The sequence below is a fragment of the Ceratotherium simum genome, chromosome 17 (assembly GCF_057802395.1).
Source record: "Ceratotherium simum simum isolate JZ-2026a chromosome 17, ASM5780239v1, whole genome shotgun sequence".
NCBI lineage: Eukaryota > Metazoa > Chordata > Mammalia > Perissodactyla > Rhinocerotidae > Ceratotherium > Ceratotherium simum.
This window is the reverse complement of record NC_141916.1, coordinates 33,356,015-33,379,466: the sequence shown is the minus strand read 5'-3', so window position 1 is coordinate 33,379,466 and position 23,452 is coordinate 33,356,015. Positions and strand designations below refer to the sequence as shown.

At 41.9% G+C, this 23,452-nt stretch overlaps 1 protein-coding gene across 2 annotated transcripts in view; it reads left to right on the top strand.

The window, feature by feature from the left end:
• Nucleotides 1-8,026: 8,026 nt before the first annotated feature.
• FAR2 (fatty acyl-CoA reductase 2) overlaps nt 8,027-23,452 on the top strand; it is a 150,912-nt gene continuing 135,486 nt past the window's right edge. The window contains exon 1 of one of the 2 annotated variants that reach the window (XM_087442624.1): nt 8,027-8,129. The gene's annotated coding sequence lies outside the window, so the exon portion shown is untranslated. Of the gene's footprint in view, nt 8,130-8,447; nt 8,751-23,452 lie in introns of those variants that run through there. The other variant, XM_004435487.3, reaches the window with a different exon arrangement.

Sequence of the window (23,452 nt, the reverse complement as noted above, 5' to 3'; positions counted from 1 at the left end):
AAGACTATAGAAGATTGTGTGGATGTGCATTTAATAGCAGATCTGGTCCTAACCTATGTTATGGAGGACAAAGGTGATGACTTATTTTGGTACTCACTTGTCTATTGGAATTCTTAGCCTGGAAAATTCAGGCCCAGATCAGAATATATTCACTGTAACCTGTTGCAGCCTTGAACAGCATGCGTGAGTGGAGGCCTGGTGTCTTTCACCCTTCCTCCTCATGCCTATTTTCAAACTTCAACAAATTATAGGAGGTTGTTAGAGGAGTGGGTTTGCTGAATCCCACCTGTCCCACATCCCCAGGGAATGAGAGTGCTTAGTGGGTCACCTGTTAAGCAGAATTAATGCTATGGAATGAATCACAATCATTCTAACCATCATACATCCACCCGAATGAGCCCAATGGACTTCTTCCACCAAAATCTACGTTAAACCATCATGGGGCATGGAGGAAAACTATACTGCCTATGACTACAGCAAAAAAAGAGGAGCAAAACTTGTATCAATATTATACCCCTTCTCTTGATCTTATCAGCTGTTATGCAATGTCCTGGACCTAAAATTTATGTCTAGATTCCATCTGACCAAGACTCTTCCTTGAACCAGGTTTGAAGCATGCTAAGCGTTGCTTTTTCACTCATACAATCTAAGAGTGGTCTTAGACCCAAGCAAGAGGGTCCCCTTCCCTAGGATCTGCCTTCCAAAGGGTTATACACGCACAAACACAAACACACACATATTGAAAAATGCAAGGGTGCTTCTGCCATTGGGGACATACTGGCACAACATGCTGCATAATCCCAAACATCCACTCTGAAGATTAATGCCATTCAGGTCCCAGAAAATTCTGTCTCTCTTGCCATTTATCCTCAAAACACAATGTGACTGCATCTGAATGCCATGAAGCTTTTGAGTTGTGCCAGTGCTGGCGTCAGAGAGGGACACTGGCAACTAAATGCACATTGAACACTAGAATTGAGAATAATTTTATTCGTATAAAAGTTCTTAATAAGATGTATTAAATTTTTCAAAACAGTAAAATAATTATTACCTTATTTAAAAATTTTTATTTAAAACTTGATATTCAATAATTTAATTTGTAGTTGGGCTTTTGATTTTAGTAGATAATTTAAATGTTTTAGTAAAAAATATTAAAAATACTGTTATTTTTTCAAATTTTGCATTTAATTTAATCCACATTAAAAAAAATACAAAATTTATCCTTTTAAACATAATTTCGCTTTGTTCTTTAATCCTTTTAATTCTAATCTAAATTAGAATATAAATTATGCTATTATCTTGGTTTTAGTAATATAATTAGTGATTTATTTAAATACAGACAAGAAAAATCCATTTCTGAGAGTAAATAAGAAATAACTTCTGAATCATGTACATCTTTATTTTATTGCTCACTCTAACACTGCCCCATCAAATGAACATTCAAATAGGCACAATAATTACATTCAGTCATCTTGATACTTTGGCAATTTTCAGTAATATAAAAATGCTGGCTTTCCACATATGTTATTATTTTGTCATTTGAAGGTGTATTTCTCAAGGTAGGAGGATAGAACATATATTTAACAGTTTGTTAGCTTGATTTGTGATTTAAATATCTAAACTATAGCAGTTAGTCAATATTTAATCCAACTTTATTTGACCTTTGTAACAGGCTTCCCGATTTTAAAGGCAGAGCTGCATTTATGGTTCCCTCTTCATAACACCTCTCTTCTCATTCCTTTTTTTCCTGTGCTAATTTCTGACTCCTAATTCCAGCATTGGCCACAAGCCTTGCTAGCAGATCTAGACAAACCATGGGAGCAAAGGAAAAATGCATAGAATCATGATTCAACATTTGGAGAGACTTGTCCTACTGGTAGGAGCTATACTTGTGTGCAATGTGGTCACATGGAAACATCATTGATTTAAGGCTGCACAGAGACAAAGCATCACGTACATAATTGTTCTTTGGAGTATAGTAACTCTCACATGTCCCATGACATGTAAGGGAGATTCCTTTGGTAGCCCCATAACCATCTGATTCTAGCCCTATTACAAGGACCTTCTAGAACCTAAAGCAATTCCTTTATTTGGGGAGGACAAAATAAGAGAAGAGCTCCAATCCTCTTGCTTCAGGATTCTGCAGTCACATTTTTTTGTTCATCCCTAGAGCCTGTGACTTTCCACAACCATCTTTGATTTCATTTCACACTTGACAACAAAACATACTCATCTTCTTCGTATCTGCTGCCCATCCAACAGCATTCTTTTCTTTTTAATTAATAAACTCAATTTTTTAGATAAGTTTTAGGTTCACAGAAAAATTGAGTGGAAAGTGTAGAGTTCCCATTATACTCTCTGCCCCCATACATGCACAACCTTCCACACTTTCAACATCACACACCAGAGTGGTAAATTTGTTATAATGGATGAACTTACACTGACACATCACTTTCACCCAAAGTCCGTCATTTATATTAGGGTTTACTCTTTTTGTGTGTGTGTGAGGAAGATCAGCCCTGAGCTAACATCCATGCCAATCCTCCTCTTTTTGCTGAGGAAAACTGGCCCTGGGCTAACATCCGTGCCCATCTTCCTCCACTTTATATGGGACGCCGCCACAGCATGGCCTGATAAGCGGTGCGTTGGTGCACGCCAGGGATCCGAACCTGGGCCGCCAACAGTGGAGTGTGCACACTTAACTGCTACACCATGGGGCCGGTCCCTAGGGTTTACTCTTGATGTTGTACATTCTATGGGTTTTGACAAATGTATAATGACATATGGCCACCATTATAGTATCATACAGAATAGATTTACTGCCCTAAAAATCCTCTGCGCCTTACCCATTGCCCCCAGTGTCGGGCAATCACTAATCTTTTTGCTGTCTCCACGGTTTTGCCTTTTCCAGAATGTCATATAGTTGGAATCATACAGTATGTAGCCTTTTTCAGATTGGCTTCTTTCACTTAGTAATATTTATTTTGGTTTCCTCCATATCTTTTCATGGCTTAATAGCTCATTTCTTTTCATCTTTAAGTAATAGTCCATTGTCTGGCTGAACGTACCACACTTTATTTATCCATTCACTTACGTCTTGGTTGCTTCCAGGTTTGGGCAATTATGAATGAAGCTGCTGTAAACATCATGTGCAAATTTTTATGTAGACATAAGTTTTCAGTTCATTTGGGTAAATACCAAGGAGCATGATTGCTGGATTGTCTGGTAAGACTATGTTTTGTTGTGTAAGAAACTGCCTAATTGTCTTCCAAAGTGGCTGTACCATTTTGCATTCCCACCAGCAATGAATGAGAGTTCCTTTTACTCCATATTCTCACCAGCATTTGGTGTTGTCAGTATTTTGGATTTTGGCCATTCTAATAGGAGTGTAGTGGTATCTCATTATTTTACTTTGTAACTCCCTAATGACATATGATGTGGAATATCTTTTTATATGCTCATTTGCTGTCTATATATCTTTTTTCGTAAGGTGTCTGTTCAGGTCTTTTGTGCATGTTTTAACTGGGTTGTTCATTTTCTTCTTGTTAACTTTTAAAAGTCCTTTGTATATTCCTTTATCAGATGGGTCTTTCGCAATATTTCTGCCAGTCTGTGGCTTGTCTTCTTCTCTTGACATTTTCTTTCATGGAGCAGAAGTCTTAAATACCATGTTCAGCCAATGACAAAGGAGGATGTTGGGGTGGGGGGAGTCAGTTACAGGAGATTACCACTAAAGCACCGTAAACAAGAGTAAGGTTATTACGCAGATTTAAGGCCTCACCTTCCACATTGATAAGTCTCTAGAAATGAGGCCATCCCCCCTCTTCCCAAAACAGAGAGGGAGATACCTTTACAAATGGAAATTTCCCTTATAAATGTAAATTTTTGTCTGGCAACTCCTCGAAGGGCCATCCAAAGAATGTGGCCAGAGAGACAGAACTTCTGATAAGATGGGCTTGTTGGTGCCTTTCCTATTGTAACATCTATTTTACATTATATTACAGCCATCAGATAGAAGATCTGTTCCAGGAAGGAGTTACTATGTCAAAATCTTAGGCAGGTAGTGGGGGAGGTCAAATGTCCCTCAGAGAAAACAATCAAGGTAAAGAGATATATTGCAGGGTGGCCAAATCTTGATCTCTCACACAAACAACCATGCTGTGAGAGTGCACATGGTTAGGGCTGGAGGACAGCCTCTAAGAGCTGGAAGCAAACCCTGGCCAACACCCGGTAAGACAATGAGGCCCTCAATCCTTTAGCTGCAAGGAACTAAATCCTGCCAACAATGAAGGAGGAGCTCAGAGGAGGACCTTAGCCACAGACGAGATCAAACCCTGGGCTGACATTATGATTTCAGCCTGGTGAGGCCCGGAGCAAAGAACCTAGTTATGCCACGTGTGGAATACTGACCTACAGAGCTTAAGTAGATATTGTTTTAAAATACTAAGTTTACGGTAATTGGTTATCAAGCAACAGAAAACTAAAAAAGTGACCTTACACAAAACATAAAGTCCAGTCTGCACCACTATAAGGTGAAATAGTGGGCCCGAAGGACCAGCTTTCTAGTTCTGGAACGCTATATTTTTATAATTCTACTGTAGATCAAAATCAAACCTCTGTTTCCATGATACTACCAGTCAACAAAAACAATGTTTGTTTAAACAGATAGCATTGGGGAATGACAGCATTCTTTTGGAATACTGGGTTTATTCAGAATCTCCAATTTTAGCATGTCATTAGAATGAGCTGACATTATTTTAGGTCTGGCACATTTTGTAAGAGTTTTGCATATTAAATGAAAACTTCCAGGCAGATTTAGAAAAATACATTTATTTTATGGAGTTGTATAAAATGGTAAGACATTGAGCAATGCTGAGGATGAAGCGACTTTGAAAGTGGACGTCAGTTATTAGAATAATCTATTTCTCAGCATTGACCTTGAAGAACAATGGTTTTGGGATAAAACCCTGGAGACTTCTCTCTAATCACACCAGTGCGAATGCTGAATTCATATTAACGGGATCTGTATGTACACCATGTGTGAGGATCCAGAACAAGAGGACCTGTTTCACAGGATCAGAACCCTTTGGAATTTTAGCTGCATTGGGGTCTATCGGAGACTTTAGTTTGAAAGACCATGAATTTTTAGCATGTTCTCTGACCATCCCTTCAAAAGTGAATGAGAATTTTAAGAGAGCTCCATTAAAATACTCACTTGAAATCGTCTTGAATTGTATCTCTCTTTCAAGAAAAAGAAAATAAAAACACAGAATTCCATCCCAAACAGATTGCCTGTATTAGTTTCCTAGGGCTGCCATAATAAATTGCTGGGGGCGTTCAACAACAGGAATTTATTCTCTCTCAGTTCTGGAAGCTAGAATTCTGAAATCACGGTACCGGTGGGCTATGCTCCCTCTGGAGGCTCTAGGGGAGAAGTGTCTGTCTGGTGGCTGTCATTCCTTGGCTTCCTTGGTTTTTTGTCACATCACTCCAATCTCTGCCTTGTCTTCATACCACTTTGTCCAGTATGCACTTGTCTCAAATCTCCCTCTGCCTTTTTCTTATAAAGGCACTTGCCATTAGATTCAGGGCCCACCTGGACAATCCAAGATGGTCTCCTCTCAAGATCTTGACTTTATTACATATGCAGAGATTCTTTTGTCCAAATAAGGTAACATTCATAGGTTCCAGGGAATGGCACCAGGACATATTTTTGAGGAGTCATCATTCAACCCACTACATTGATTTTTTTTGTTGTCATCTGTTATGGGTTGAATTCTGCCTTCTCCCCTACTACCCTGTGCCACCCCCCTCCCCCCCACACACAATAAATTCATATACTGAAGTCCTAGCCCTGGTAACTCAGAATATGACCTTATTTGGAAATACAGTTGTTGCAGATGTGATAAATTAAGCTCAGGTGAGTTCATTAGGGTGAACTCTAATCCAATATGACTGATGTCCTTATAAAAAGGGGAAATTTGGACACAGACACACACACAGGGCGAACACCATGTGATGGTGAAGGCAAAGATCAGGGTTATACTTCTACAAGCCAAGAAAAGCCAAAGATTACCAGCAACCCCCAGAAGCTAGGTGGGAGGCATGAAACAGTCCCTCACAGTCCACGGAAGGAATCAACCTCGCCAACACTTCGATCTTGGACTTCTAGTCTCCGAAAATGAGACAATACATTTCTGTTGTTTAAACTAGCCAGTCTATGTACCATGTTATGGCAGTCCTAGCAAACTAATACATTATACCTGCATAAACTACCATATGATCCAGCTATTCCACTGTTGGGTATTTATCCAAAGAACTTGAAAACACCAATTTGTAAAGGTACATGCACCCCTGTGTTCATTGCAGCGTTATTCACAATAGCCCAGACTTGGAAGCAACCTAAGTGCTCATCAAGGGACACATGGATAAAGAAGATGTGGTATATATACACAATGGAATACTACTCAGCCATAAGAAACGATGAAATCCAGCCATTTGTGACAACGTGGATGGACATTGAGGGTATAATGCAAAGTGAAATAAGTCAGAGGGAGAAGGTCAAATACCATATGATTTCCTTCATTAAGTAGTAGATAATAACAACAATAAACAAACACACAGGGACAGAGATTGGATTGGTGGTTACCAGAGGGGAAGGGGGGAGGGAGGAGGGTCAAAGGGATAATTCGGTACATGTGTGTGGTGATGGGTTGTAATTAGTATTTTGGTGGTGAACATGATGTAATCTATGCAGAAATAGAAGTATAATGATGTACACCTGAAATTTTTACAATGTTATAACCAATGTTACTGCAATAAACAAAAAATTAAAAAAAAATACATTATCCCTGCATAAATGTCATTTTAAATAGTGATAATCAAATTACAATTTTGTAATCTATGATAATGCATTTTATCTATCAACATTCCACTGGAATTACGGTTTCTTAATTTTCTACTTTATAAATAATACCGTAAAAAACCTGTAACTTTGTCCATATGGCATTTCCCTCTTTGTGGATTATTTTCTTTGAATACATTCTTAAACATGGGAATCCTTTACCAAAAACGTGCAGAATAATAAAAAAATTTGAGTGACTAAACATTTTATGTCTTGGAAGTGCGTTAATTGCTTTCCAAAGAGCTTTAACAATTTACCTTCTATCTGCTATTTGATAGTGATTTCAACAAGTTCTCACCAACATTTGACAGTATCACTTCAAGTACTGTCATACACACTTTGGGAACACATTCAGATTTATTCTTGAGTGGGGGGAGGAGTAACAAAGCATATATTTTTTTGGTCCTAACATTTTGTCTCTCTCTTGCTTACAGGCAGTCACCAGAGGAAATCAGCCACAATGTCTTTAGGCTGCACTTTGCTTAACACATTTAATTGAAGAGAGTTCAGTAGAAGAGAATTCAAGACGGCTGTGAATTTTTTTAACGCAAGAAATCACTCATTTCATTAATTCCAACCTTCATGAATTAAATTTTATTTATTTGTATGTCGATTGTTGTAATTAGGAGAATGAAGACAGCTTATAAGGCAATGTTCCTTTTTGGCTTTTCTTAGCACAGCATGTTCATGTGGGAATTTATCTTTCACCTCGTCCAAGGCATTAGGTTGGGCGTTGGCCGGTTTTCAGAGCTTCCTCCCTGAGGAGCCTGACGGCTCCACTCACGTGCCTGTTTGTCCCTCTGTAAGTCTTCCTGACGACGGATCCAGACTTTTTCCGTTTAAAATTTAACAATGACCAAACCAAATCCCAAAACAAGCTACCAGGCTAAGATACAAAGTCTTTTTTTTTTAGTCTGGAGAAGCGCTGCTGAGCAAAGCTGGCCGGCTGCTGCTCGTGCAACCCGCATCTGTGATCCTTTCTGGTCTCCTATCCACCCACTCCCACCCGCGCCCTACGCAGAGCCGGAATTCTGCCCCCCAAACCCTGGGCGTGAGTAAAGCGTGCCTCTAGCGCCTCCTGGATTCTGTCAAGGACGCTGCCCTGGTCGATGACGGCAGGGCGCCTCCGCGGAGTCTGGAGCAGACGCCAGAGCATCCCTCCCACGGGGTGTGCGGTGCGGACGAGCCGAGTAAACGCGGATTTTTGGCTGCCTTTCCAGCTAGGGTGGGTGGGGAAACGTGTGTCCTCCTAGAGTTTAGACCAGAACCTATGACTCCCTCTCTCTCTTTTCCTCTCTCTGTCTCTCTCCCTCCTTCCTTTCCTTCCTCCCTCCGACCCTTTCTTTCTTTCTCAAGGTGCAGGAGCTCTCCTTCTTTTCCAGACCAGAGAGGGGAGCCTTTCCAGCTCCCTTTCCCCTCACCCACCTATTAAAAGATGGGGGGAAAAGACAAACACAAAAAAAACCGGGAGTAATAGCGAGTGGATCGGCTCGGCGCTCAGTGAATGGAAGCTGCGGGGCGGGCCTGCGCGCACGGCCCTGCCCCCGATGCTCTCGCCCGGGGCCTGGAGGGCCCCCTCCAGCCCCTCGCCGTCCTCCCGCTGCGGGCAGAGGCTGCCGCCGGCTCCGCGCTCCACGCCGGGGCACCGGCGGCCACCGGGAAGGTCGGAGGGAGGGTGGTTTCCTCCCGCCCCACACCCAGTCTCCGAGCCGGATGTACAGAGTGTCACGTTTGGGAGCCGAAAGACCAGAGCCGTTTCCCTGTGGCTGGAGCGCTTCCCGCAGCCTCGGGCAGGGGCCGGCACTGAGGACCACTAGTTAAACTCCACCCCGTGCCGGAGGAGCAGGTATTCCAGGGTCCGCAGCCCGGCCGCTCACAGAGCCCACGCCTCCGGAGGCAACGACCGGGTTGGGGGTGGCCCGGGAGGGAGGGCTCGGCTGGGTTGGCGAGGGCTGGGCGGATCCCTGCGGGGCCTCGAGGAGGGGTGGGCGCGGGGCCGGAGGGAGGTGGGAAGCGTTTCCGAGGCTCTGCGCCCTGGAGCTGCCTCCAGCCGCACCCGGTGGTCAGCGGGCGGGTTGGGCGCATCGGGCGCCGGCCCTGCCCGCCAAGGTGGGGCGCGCGGGGTGTGGGAATGGCGGCAGGCCGGGAAGGGCCGGGCAGGGTTAACGGGGGGAGCCGCGCCGTGGCGGCGGGGGACCGAGGCTCCTGGCCGGTCTCGCCTAGGCCTCCTTGACCCCTGGGGCCATTACCCTGGAGAGAGCGCGCGGACTCCCGGGCCCGTGCGGAGCGTCGCCCGCCCAGGCTGCCCTCCCTGCGCCGGGGAGGGCTCCGCAGCGCGTCCTCGTGCGCCCCGAGCCCCGCCACGGGCTGCGCACGTCCCGACCCTCCCACTAGGCCCTCGTCCGGGTACCCAGCTGGAGGCTGAAATGGGCTGGGACGGCCAGGGCGGGGTCTGCCCCCGATGGAAGTTTTCGACCTCTTTCTGTAGCCTGGGCGTCGTGGAGAGAGCAGGGGAGCAGGTACCAGAAGACACTAAGTGGAGTAGACGGCTTGCGGGGAAGGCTGCGCCCCTGGCAAGTAAGATTACCCGCGGGGCAATTCCATTCATTTAAAAGAAGTAATGACCAACTTAATCCTAGACACCACAGGAAAGGGTCCCACCTGCCGGCCTCCTATTCTTTCACCTTTCGGGATGGATAGAATTATGAACACTTATTCTTCCATGGATGAGTCACCTGGTGTGAGCAACCAAAGTTCTCATTGAATCTGCAAGAGCTTTGGCGGCTGGTTGAATGGTGTAGAGCCCCCCATTGTGCCACGAGCAAGGACACCTTGGGGACAGCAGAGTGAACAGGAAACTCAAGTGAACTGTGCTTTTCTACTTGATCTAAGCTGCTCAAGAGAAGTTTGACGCTCTGTGCAAAGGAAAATTTGAGAATTACCCTGTGGTTTCAGTCACCCATCTCTCTCTATCCCCATTTATATGAGTTGGAGACTTGGCTGAGGAGCATATTTAGTCTCAAAGGGCAAAGGGACTAAATAAAATTTTAAGGCAGCCACTCAGCAAAATCCACATGTAGGGATATTTGCGTGTGAGACTTCTAGGAGATGGCCATAGGGTTTCACCAGCCAGACTCAAGTGTGGCAACATTTCGTCTCTAGTATTTCTCAGGATGAGGTCTTTAGAGTACTCTCCTATTTCTGAGGGCATCTTCTGCCCTTGCTTTATTAACACATGCCTACCTTACTCCAATTTCTAATGTTGGGTTATAATAATCTATAAAATACATATAAATCTTCATGAGTTGGTAAATCTCACAGCGATATGTTTCTCTGTTATTTAAAGGAGGGAATGTGACATCTAATTACAGAAGAAGAGAGAGAAGCTTCCTCTAGGGGGTGGAAGTAAATAAAATAGCTCGTATTTGAGTATCACTTTGGGGTTTATAAAGAATATGATCAACGTGAACATCTCACTGTTTGCTTTCCTACCTTCTGAAGGTGCATTCTTGAGTGTGTTTCTTTTTGGCAACATCTGGGCAGCCTTAAGAATTCTTTGTTTTTGTATTAATTCTCATGCACTCATGAAAACTCACTCATTCACAAACACAGTCTCTTGAAGGATCGTGCACAGTGATCACCAGAAGGCTTGTCCCTTCCCATCTATTCTGACATTGTGGGCTCTGTCAGAACATTGAGTACTCTTGAAGAGGCATTTCTGAATGCTTTATTTTGTTAACAGACCTCTTCAAGAATTTGGCAAAAGCTACGGAAAATGAAAAACAAATATACGCACATTAACACAGAATTCTCCCTGCAATTTCAGGAGTTCACAGCCTCCTTGATACCCAACCACCTAAATGTTAGATGTCCAGAAACCCCGGGCAGGCCCGGCTTCATGGAAATGCAAACTGTGCAGTCGCACACGGCACTGTACTTAGAAGGGCCCCACATGTGGTTTAATGTTCTGCTGTTACCATCAGCTGTATTAATAATTTTCAAACAAGGAGCTCCAAGTTTTCATTTTACACTAGACCCTGCAAATTCTGTAGCCAGTCCTGACTTCAGGTTAAGAACCCTGTTCTAGAACTTACTGAATAAGAGCAGTGTCTGACAGCAATCCTACATTTCAGGTGAATTCTTCAACACACACCGGGAAGTTAGCTGCTGCATACTTATGTCATTAACCCCCTCTATTCCCAGTTTCCTCCTTGAGAAAATGAAGACAACAGACAGGATCTTCTACTCTATTCATTGTAAAAGGTTGTTGTGAAGCCACACTAGATAAAAAGAAATAATAGTTGTAAAAATGTCTACTTACCTTGAACAGTTTAATGCTAACAAGACGCTATGGTTACAGGCTTAACTTTTCTACTCCATTTTTCAGAAGTAGCTTGAGGAAGGTTGGTACATTAAAAGGGTTGCAGAACCTTTATACCCCTTATATTTTGAGGGGAAGAAATGAAACGGAAATTAGTTAAGGTATTCAGTATTTTAAATATTTCTTAAAAATCATTATTTGGACAAGATTGGAAATGGCAGCTAAAAGTACAGAATAATTTCTTGGATCCCAAAGACACTTCCTGAATAATAGTGATATTTGGGTCTAAGTCACCCAAAAATTGAAAAATGAGTCAATGATTGACATTTTTTAAGGAGGTAGTCCTCTTTCCTTCATTTAAATTTTTAAAATCCATAGTTCAAGATCTTGAGCAAGTTACTCTTTTAAATGTTCTAGGAGATACTTAGCAACATAAAGTCATTTAGTCCCTTAGTGAGTTGTCTTCACCTCCTGTAACGGGGGGGATGAGCTGGGAAACGTTGGGTAAGTCCTCTGTCCCCACACTCCTCCGTTATCTGCTCTTCTCTCTGACCCCAGAACTTACTTTATCCCAGCTTTCATTCTTGGCGTGATGGAACTCACTCAGAAGGTTTGAGGAAGAAAATAGAGTGAAAGGAAATGAGTCAGACTCCCATATCCGAGTCTTATAATGGGGGGCGCTAAAGGGGGGAGATGGAGACTCCTTCTTTCCTGCGAGTCCTCTGTGAATAGGCATGCTGTGTACCCTGGGATCTGAAGTACCAGGCCCTGTACTTGATAGATTTATGACATAACTGGCAAGACAATATAGGTGAACATAAAGTGTTAACAATAGCAGATGAGTTGTTACAAGGCAATTTAAGATTAGGCAGCAAATGAATGGTACAAAATATAAGTACAGTGAGTTCTCAAGAAAAGAAGAAAATAAACTGAAATGGTTACTGAAACTTAAGTGGAGAGCTACATGAGGTGTCCCTTAAGGTTCCATGCCTAATAGGGGTGAATGAAGGATTTTTCTGGGTGATAAGTGTGCAAAACATGAAAATCTGAATGGAGCTAAAGTTTCACGGAAGGAAAAGGCAGGAGATAAAACCATAAGAGAACTTTCCACTGGCTAGCTTCATTCATGTAATAAATAATTTTTAAGCCCATTCTGTGACCTGACGCAGTGCCAATTTTACTGAATTTAGTGTTGAATAAAGCAGATGTGTTTCCTATCCTTTTGGAACTTACATTTAAAAAATACACATATGATAACAAATTGTTGGAAGTAGTATGAAGGAGAACAGGGTGCTATGAAAAACAAAAGCAGGCGCTGACTCAGATTTGGTGCTCTTGGCAGGTCTCTTTGACGAAGAATAATTTAAATTGATATTTGAAAGAATAGGGGTTAGCTTGACGAAAAAAAAATGGAGGGAAAAGCACCCTGGGCAGAGGAAACAGCAAATGGGAAGGCTAAGGAGAGGCAGAGGATGGAAGTGCTCACGGGACAGAGGAAGGCGCGTGTTTGCTGAGGGAGCTGCTGGGAGGCTGGACATGCGTGTGGGGAGGGAGGCAGGAGCCTGATCGTGCAGAACCTCACAGATCTTGATAAAGATTCTGAATTTTATTTTTGTGGGAAGCCTTTGAAGACTTTGAACCCCGGGTCCGTCTAATGCTGTTTTAAGGAGACCTTTATGACTACAATAAGGAGAAAGGACTGGAGGGATAAAGGATTGGAAGTAGCAAGACCAGTTAGGACAGAGTGCGGGCCACGGTACTGACAGGGAAGATGGGGAGAAGCAGACGGACTTGAGATGTGTTTTGAAAGTGGACTTGATAGAACTTAGTGATAGATTGCATAGGAGAGACGGGTGAGGCAGGAAAAGTATGAGAATGAGTTCCTTCGGTAGATACTGCTGAATGTTTATAGTTCAAAGCAGTAGGCTCACATGTGTATGATTTAGAGTTGCCACAAGAAGCACCGAAGAATGAAATGAAAACTGTTAACCCTGCTTAGCACCTCTGGAAAATATACCAGCTGTGCAGAGAGAGATAGAGGTGAGAAAAACGAGAGACTTGACTTTTCATAGTATCATTTGTACTGTTGGGATTATTTTTAAACCATGCACGCATTTTATAATTTTTTAAAAGGTTATCATCACAACAAGTGTGGCTCCTGTGTTTCTGGCTTGAGCAGATGCATGAAATATGGGGTCATTTCCTAAAATGACAAAAATGAGGAGAGAAAGCTCTGATCCTAAAGTGATTATTGTAAAACGTAACTCACTCTCCTGCTTAAATTCTTTCTATTCTTCCCCTTTGTCTATATCAGTGTTTTCCAAAATATAATTTGTGAGTCATTAGTTTCTTGGAATATTAATAACGGTTAAGTGAAGAAAAAAAAGCTTCTCTGATAAGTTTGAGAAAAACTTGATTTAACCTAGTTAAGCAGTTTTGTTGCGGGAATCCTCAGAGCCTTTAATATACTAGTGCATATTAAGAATCGTCAAGAAAGAATGGATATTTTATGCCACATTTCCTAAACTTATTTGACTTTGAAATGCTTTTTTGGCAGAACGTCTAATAGAGTCAGCATTCAGCATAACACGCTTTGGGAAAAACTGCCGTATATTAATAGAGTAAACCTTTTAAGAGCCACAGCTTTCTATTAACCAGAAGCTTCTCTCAGGTGTTTCATATTACTTAGTTGGAATAAAGCAGGAGATTGGAATTGACACTGTTAATAGGCTTCAAGTTGATGATGAAAACAATGCTGCTATATGAATAAGAGATAAAGAGATATTCACAAGTAAGATCTGCAGTCTGATTAACAACAAAATTTTTTTTTAAATGTCTATTTTCCTGGCAAAGCTATGTAGGATCTGCCTGAGGTGCATTCTGTCAAGTCTAGATATTCACGTGAGGAACTGGAAGCATAAACAGTGGGGAAGTCTTCACAGGGCCTCTCCTATTCCATGGTAGGTCTGGGCCTTATTTGATGTTTGTGATTTATCTCCTGCAGGGCAGCACAATGGGAATCCATAGGACGTGTGTAGGAGCAGTGGTTTTGCAGTAACTTTCATACATCTTCTTTCCTGGTCACCAGTGCATTTGCACGGTGGTTCATTGGAGGCAGGAATGCAATCTATGACCAAAGAACAATGTAAGAGAACAGACCAGAAGAAACAGGTTCACACGGTTATGGACTCTGGCCGTGGCTTCATCCACTCAGTGCTGTAGCCCAGGGGTCAGCAAACTACGTCCTGAGGGCCAATCTGGCCCCTGCCTGTTTTTGTACATCCCTCAAACTAAGAATAGTTTATATATATATATATATATATATATATATATATTTTTTTTTTTTTTTTGTGGAAGATCAGCCCTGAGCTAACATCCGTGCTAATCCTCCTCTTTTTGCTGAGGAAGACCGGCTCTGAGCTAACATCTATTGGCAATCCTCCTCCTTTTTTTTTTTCCCCCAAAGCCCCAGTAGATAGTTGTATGTCATAGTTGCACATCCTTCTAGTTGCTGCATGTGGGACATGGCCCCAGCATGGCCGGAGAAGTGGTGTGTCTGTGCGCACCCGGGACCCGAACCCCGGGCTGCCAGCAGTGGAGCGCGCGCACCTAACCGCCAAGCTACGGGACTGGCCCAGTTTTTATATTTTTAAAGGTTGAAAAAAATCAAAAGAAGAATAATGTTCTGTGGCACATGAAAATTATATGAAATACAAATTTCTGTGTCCATAAATAAAGTTTAATTGGAAATCAGCCAATGTCATGCCTCTATTCATCATATTGTCTATGACTGCTTTAGTGTTCCACCCAATGAGTAATTGTGACCAGCAAAGCCTCATATATCTACCATCTGGCCCTTTACAGAAAAAGTTTGTTGACCTCTGCTCTAGGCTATTAAACTAACCGGCCATAGATAATTTTAATGGATTTGTTTTTCCTTTGTTTTATATGTTAGGGAGTAGTCTTAGTTAGTTCAGGCTGCTATAACAGAGTACCATAGACTGCGTGGCTTCTAAACAACAGAAATTTATTTCTCACAGTTTTGGAGGCTGAGAGAGCCCACGTCCTGGTTCATAGATGTTGTCTTTTCATGCTAACCTCACATGGTGGAAGGGGCAAAGGAGATCTTTGGAGGCTCTTTTATGAGGATACTCATCCCATTCATGAGAGTTAGGTCCACCCACATGACCTAATCACCTCCCAGAGGCCCCACCTCCAAACACCATCATATTTGGGACTAGATTTCAACATATGAATTTTAGGGGGACTCAAACACTCAGTCTATAGCAGGGGTAGACATACAAATAGGTAAATTGACTTCCTAGAAGCTTCTCAGATGTTATTGGCTTTGGATGCATGACAAGGCTGTTTACTCTTGATGACTAGTATAGCTAATGTTACATGCTGATGTTGAGGAGCAGAATATAGTCTTGAAGATAATAGCTTTTGAGAGTCATTCAAACATTTGAACTCATGTATAAAGGATGGGCACTCAGATAAACATAACTAGAGTCCCAAGAGGTAGAGGGGATAATTAACCATAATATTTCTTTGTTGTTGAAATTTACTGCCTCTGAGCGTGGATCTCCTGTGACTTGTCACCTCCAATTTTTATTTCAATAATGAGGCAAATCTATTTTTTATTACTGCACTCTTTTTGTGTAGAGTGATGGTTTAAGGGTGACAGTCTTAGGGGTTGACAGAAATACATATTTCATTGTCCCCACACCATACCTATTGAATCAGAATTTTTGGTGTGAGAACCACCAGGTGCTTCATACATAACCAGCCCAGGTCAGGTACAAAATGTGGGAACAACTGATCCAGGTATTTCCATGGGACTTAGAACCAGAAGATAGGATACTGAAGTCTTGGTGCTTTGGTCTATCACTGCTGTCATGGAAACTTTCTGGATAAGAGTGTTCTGTAGGAATCAAACAGGATGAAATATGGGACTCCTTGCCAGCCACCTTGATCTGGAGATTTTCCATGACTAACTCAGAGTCCTACCTTTAAAAAAAAGAATGGGTTTTAGGTGAGCTCTTCATTCCGTAGGCATTTTTCCACTTTATTCAATACATGTATCAAAGCAAAGAATATTATATATTTCTTTGTGTAGCCAACAATGTGATTAAGTAGACAGCAAAAAAATGGGTCTTACTATCACTGCCAGACACTAAGAAGAGCATCTGTTTGTTGTTTTAGTCCTGATTTATTTCAAAAGGCCTAGATAATTTTGTGTTGTGAATCTCTGAAGTCCAGCAAAAGCATTTTCAAGCTGCGGTTGACAATTTGTGTCCCCCGTGGCCTCTCGACATATTATCACCTTGTTTTTAAGGCATTTTCCAGACAGAGATGGCCCCAAAATGTTGAAGCCCACACTAGAGGGGAGAAAGGGAAAGCAAAGACTTTTCCCTGTCCATCTGTGTAGAAAAGGCGAAAATATGGGCTCTCCTCTCCACTTAGGCCTCCTTCCACTCAGCTGAGGAAGCATGGAGTCAGTAACATTTGCCGGTGAGTGACAGGATGACCACGGGAGGCAGGAATAATATTTCCTGAGCCAAGAAATGAGAAAAAGTCATTGTGAAAATGCTCTACATTTTAGATCATTTTAGAAAAATGGTGCTTTATGTATCACAGGTCCGTGAGAGGACGCTTTTCACAAAAGTCAGCACAAACCCTGGGTATCCTTGAGGGCAGGATAGTCAGAAATTAGGAAGACCATTAAATTATGCGTCTGGTCCCAACATATTTGAAGCCACTTAAGCACTTCAAGCAGGTGCACACTATTGTCATAAACCCAAGAAACCGGAGGAATCTGCCCCGAAGAATCCGATAAACTGAACAGAAGAAAATGTGTGTAACAATTCAGTGTGTGTGCATATATTAAAGATTTTTGCTTATTATTTTCAAGAAAGGACATTTAATATAAAAGATGTGTGGGTGGTAGCAGCATTGTTTTATGCAGTAATGAAAGCACCTTAAAGATGGACAGTATTCCGGGGCTGGCCCGGTGGCGTGGCCATTGAGTTGGCGTCCACCACTTCACCGGCCTGGGGTTCTCCAGTTCGGAACCTGGGCGCAGACCTACTCACTGCTCATCAAGCCATGCTGAGGCGGCGTCCCACATAGAGCAACTAGAAGGATGTACAACTATGACATACAACTATCTACTGGGGCTTTGGAGAGAAAAGAGGAGGAAGATTGACAACAGATGTTCGCTCAGGGCCAATCTTCCTCAAAATAAAAAAAAAGGGATGGACAGTATTCGTTTAATAAAAATAGAGCCATTTGTCTAAAACTTAAGAGAAATTGTCTATTTAATTCCACATGAAACATAAATGTAAATAAGATCCCCTGATAAATATTAATGAAACCAACTTTATGTCAGTCTGTGTATTTTTATTTCTGTTGTGCTGTAACTTTCTCTTTCTGAATTGAATCTTATTTCAATTGTTTTCTTTACACAAGACCTTCAGAACACATCTACCCTGATAATAAGCATATGGCCTAAAAGATAGACACTTGGGCTCTTATCAAAAGGCTTTGAGAGCATTAAGGTCAGCTTATAAAACTATTCTCAACGCTGCAGGAATTTTTGATGGTTTGAAAGCGTTAACGTCTCATCCACATGAGCAATTTCCTTCTTTGCAACTTGTACTTGTCAAAATTCTCTCTTTAGTAGAATTGTAACATTGCCTCTTCCTTCTTTCCTCCTGCTATTTTGGTCAGGTCCTGCCTGAAGCAATGGTTATGCAAGTGCCACTGAGTGCATTGCTGGTCACAGGACTGCACTTTAGGTAAATTTAGGTCTCAGTTGCTTTTAGGACAGAGTGAAACTTTCTGAAATTAGACTCTCCTGAACTCCTAGACATACTATATGTTGGCACCTATCACACGATCTTATCTACTATACATAGTGGTGACTGCAAATAGCTTTGCCTTAACTAAATGTATTCACATTCTAAATTGTAGAATGTTCGAGTACTTTGTCAGTATTTGATACAATTGCCTCATTTGGTAAAGAAAAGCCAATTCCAAAGACATAAACTGACTTGATACACATTTATTTAAAGGATGAGTGTAGACTAGTATCCAGATCTTATGACTGCAAGTCATATGATGTACTGACTGTCTACCATGTGCCAGACAGGATGTTTAGCTCTGCAAATAACATGATGAACAAGTTATAGTACCTTCCTTTAAGCTTTAGTGCCCCTACTCTGAACAATGTTTAGCCAGTTACAACTTTGGAGTTTGTGAAATTTTTCAGCAGAGATCCTCAGTATAAAAATATAAAATACTCATATATTTTTATTTCCTGTACTTCTCTATTCTAACCAGCTCTAGTCAATAATTTAGCTTTCCATAGCACTGAGCACTTAGCACCAGTAAGGGTATGGTGGGAAATGGCGTTAAAATGAAATGTTAAAAAGTCCACAGGGAAGATAATGAAGATTCTTCCCAAGGAAACAATGTTCTCCTTTATTCACCGCAAGTCCTGAGGATTAATGAACCTAGGTTCCCCTCTTCTCAGTAACTCACTCTTTCCCCAAACCTGCCTGTAGAGTGGGTTCCATGCTCAGGCTTCTCCTTTCCTTTCTGCCCCTAAAGAGAAACATAAAATCTCTTTGTCGTTTAACTAACTGCTAAATGTTATGGAAATATGGAAAGAGTAAAAACACCAATGTGGAGAAGTTACAGTTTCCAGAATGATACCTTTGAGTCTTGGCAGGGGGCCAGTAGTTAGTTGCTGACTTCCTCTGAGATGACAAGTGGAAACTCCATTATCTTCAGCCATCTATCTTTATTTCCAGAAGAGTGATCAAAAACTAACCTCTTCCTTAAAAATCCTTACCTATGCTCTTAAATCTGGATAAGTATGGACATTTGTCGATCAGAGGATTTATAACTTTCAACAGCTTCTCAAAGAGGTCATGACCAAAGCAAGATTGGAACCACTGCTTTAGGAACAATCAAGTGGACTATTTTACCTCTTTGAAGTACTCCAGGCCCAGGCCACTGCCAGGTCAGGAAAGCTTCCTTCTGAGGATTCCTCACAGAGACTATACGACTGTTTGGGATGCTTCAGTTTTCATGTTCCATCTTCAGTGTGTCACATGATTCAGAGCACTACATTGTTCCAAAACAAAAAAAGGATCATGTGGTACCCCTGTATAACACGTTCCTCATCTCCTCATTCCCTAGAGCAGCCTTGCCAAGTGTGTGAGGTGCTAGTTGAGGTAGGTGTAGGGGAGTGAGTGTCCCTGGTTCAGATGAGCCTTTAATATCACCTCCCTCTTGCTCTCTGGCTGGGTGTCCGTAGGCAAGTTACTTAATCTTTTGGTTTTCCCAGTGTATTAGTTTACTTGGGCTGCTGTAGTAAACTACCACAAACTGAGTGGTTTAAATAGTAAATGACAGAAATATGTTGTCTCACAAATCTGGAGACTAGAAATCCAAAATCAAGGTGTCAGCAGTGTTGGCTCCTTGTGAGGGCTGTAAGGGAAGGATCTGTTCCACGCCTTTCTTCTTGCTTGTAGATGGCCATCTTCTCCCTGTGTCTTTACATCATCTTCTCTCTATGCGTGTCTATGTCTGTGTCCAAATTTCCTCTGTTATAGGGGTACTAGTCATATTGGATTAGGGGCCCACCCCCCACTCCAGAATGACCTCATCTTAGCTTAATTAGTTACATCTACAGCAACAACCCTATTTCCAAAATAACGTCATATTCTCAGATGCTGTGGTTTAGGACTTCAATATATGAGTTTGGGGGAGAGGGCACCATTCAACCCCTAACTCCCAGGAAACTAGTACTGGACTCCTCCCTACCACCGTGGAATATGGTGATGAAACTGTATCTACAAAGTACTTCCTGTGTTACTCAAAAAAAATAAAAAATCCTATATGCATTTTGAATTAATAATGAATATAAGTAATGACTATTGATTTCACCAAGAGTTTCTTCTCCATGTGATTCTTATTATTTTTTTGTGAATAACTTACATGTGGAAAACTGAATATGTAATAAATGCAGTAAGTTGAGCTGCTTAAGTATCTATCAGATTCCAGCTTCCAGATCAAAAAAAAACAAAACATTACAGGCACTCCATAAGCCCCCTTCATGCTCCCATTCAGTCACTAACTTTTGCCCCCAAAAGTAACCACTATCTTGATTTCTAAGTCATAGATTAGCTAGATTTGAACATAGTTTAGCTTTGCCAGTTTTTGGAATTCATATAAAGGAAATCATATAGTATACATTGTGTTGTGTCTGGCTCCTATGATTATGAATACTCTAGGACCCTCAATGTTAAGGTCAAAGTACTTATTTGATCTGCTTATAGGGACCTAATTTCTGGCCTCATGGGTTAGGTAAAATAACGTAGTTCATTTCACACTCAAAAGTCAAAGTATAAAATTTAAACAAATTTGGGTCTGAGATATAGTGACAATCGATGAAAAAAATTACTGTTAATAGTGTGATAAGTTCATGACCAAACATTTAGGGAACAACAATCAAAAGGCTTATCTTCAGTTGTTAAGGAAGACAAATGAAGGGCCTACCCGTCTCCATTGCTCTTACACACTAAATGTCTCAGTAGTCTCCCCACTCACTTCAAGAGGGAAGGTGGCTGGAAGAAGGAGAAATTGAAGGCAGGGAGATTAGTGAGGGGGTCATTCATTCTTTATGCATTCGTTCAACAGGTATTTATTTAGTGATTACTATCAGGTATTGTGTCAAATCCTGTGACTTGTAAAAATAGTAAAACACAGTCATTGGCCTTAAGGTGTTTGCAGCACAGTGGAGAAACAAACAAGTAGTCAATTACAGACAATGTGAGATTGAATGGGGGCTCGAGGAGTTTGGTGGATCAGACTTTCAACTCAGCCCAGAGTGAGGGGAGGATTGGGAACTGCTTCCCAGAAGAGTTAAGTCTGAAGTGTGCCCAGTGAAGGATAGGATGGGACAAAGGGTATATGGCTGGGTGGGCTAGGGTGTGGCCTTTACTAGAGCTGGTCTATAAGCTGTGTGACCCGAGGTAAATCACTTTAATTTCTCTGTGCTTCAGTTTCCTATTTGTAAAATGGGGTTTATAATAGTAGGTACCATAGAGTTGTGTGCTGATTCATGAGTCAATGCAGGTAAACCATTTAGAAGACTGATTGGTACAGAGTGAATGTTCAGTGAGAAGGTTGCAGTTGGTCTCAAAGCTCTGGAGAAGCAAAGAGGTATTATCTATAGCATTAGTCCTGCGTCAGAACTGAGGGGGAGAGAGAAGAGCAGACCAGAACTCAGGGGTACAGCCTCTTGTCCTGATCCTGCTACCTGCTCGCTCAGTGACCATGTCTGCGTTAGAAGAGTGACTAGATTATCTCTAAGTCCCTTCGAGCTCTCACGCTCGATGATTCTGCAGCTCCTGCTGAGAGAGACTTAGTAAATATTAGTTGGATTCTGGTGGTAGAGAAATAAAAAAAGAAATCAAATTTGATTCTGAGATTTCCAGCTGAGTGACTGGATGAGTGGTGATATCATTTCAAAAGAAATAGGCAAGTCAAGAAGATATTGGTGTGTGGAGACTGGGAATGATATAGCACAGATTGGTGGATAGAATGTTTAGGTTGGAAGAAATCATTTCTCTCATTTTAACTCAGTGTGGTAGAGAGGCAGTATATTTCGGTAATTAATAATGACCACAGCAACAGGAGACCAATTGCCTGGGCCTGGGCTTGACATTTTCTGCCAAGTTACCTAAGTGTTCTGCATCTAAGATTCTTCATTTGTAAAATGCAGACAAAATGCAGGCTGAACCATGCACAGTTGCCATTTGTGGGTCAAAATGGTTGAGTACTGGCAATTTCACATGGTTCAACCTAGTAATAGACACGTTCTAAGGGGTTGTACTGAGGAATAAGTGACTTCATATGTGTCACATGCTAAGGACACATGTGAAACATAATAAGGTACCATAGAAGTGTTTCTCTTGTTATTATGGCCATTTGGCTTGTTCAAAATCTACTGCACCAAGTTTAATTTGGCAAAAACAATTAGGCATTGCGTTGCATAGTATGCATAGCATGTAAAGGCTATGTATTGCGTTGCATAGTATGTCTATTTAGGACTCTTTCCCACCTTTATGTTTAGGCAAGCATGAGGCCTTCATTAGGCAGTTGTCTGTAAAGGTATGGTTGTGTTCACTTTCAGGGTTGGCTCCCACCGCCATTCTGCTTATTTCCAGTGTGCTCATCTAGACAGCCATTGGTTTCTACTCCAAAGGGAAATTTAACATCAAAGTTCCAGGGTTGAAGCTAGCTTCCTCTCCCTTTTCTTTTCTCCTCAACAACCCCTCCTCCTTCCCCAGCCTGGCCCTTGGCATCTGCAGGCTTAATTTCCATCTCCCTTACAGTGTAATGTTGGTGTGGCGCTGGCCATCCACCATCTGAGGCCCTTGGCATTCCAGACACCAGGCTGGCCCTGTAGGGAGGGTGAAAGGACAGGAGACAGCTAAGAGCAGTCCCGGGTGGAGTCCTCGAAGAAGGGAGCAAGGAGCTCCAGCTAGCCCTAATCTGTGAGTTGGGGAGTGAGACAGAGTCAGAGGCTGTGAGGAGCCGCGCTCTGACTGCGTGGCTTTTGACAAGCATTAATGTGTTTGGATGATGAGGATCCAATTGTGCATGAACCGAGATGGAAAGAGGTGTTAGAGAGGTAGCAAAAAGAAGAGAAAACTAAAAACATACCTTTCCTGAGTAAAAACACTACTAGCTGTAGTTCCTTACAAAACTGTTTGCAGACCATTACCCAGTGTCACCCATATATTAGCCATGATTCACTTGGTTGGATTGAAATGACATAAGTCTCTGTTTGTGACTTGTCGTCTTACTTTTTTTTTGGTGTGTTGTAAAGAACAGAGTTCTTCTTATTTTTGTTGGTGAATTTACCAAACGTTTTCTCTTTGTATTGAGATTTTTGTGTCTTGTTTAAAGACAACCTCCTCTGTCTGCTTCACTTTTTAAGTAGTTAGTTTGTGAACCTCTCCTCAGTTAGACTGTGGTTTCCAGACTCAAGGATGCAATGGTCTATTTCCCCTTGTTGGTGTCAACACAGTGACACAATTCACACAAAGGAAGGAAATACTCTAACGATGAAATGCAGGATAGTAAATCATGGCTGATTAAAACCACCCTTACTAGTTATTTACTGAATGTTTAACAAGTGCAAAGTA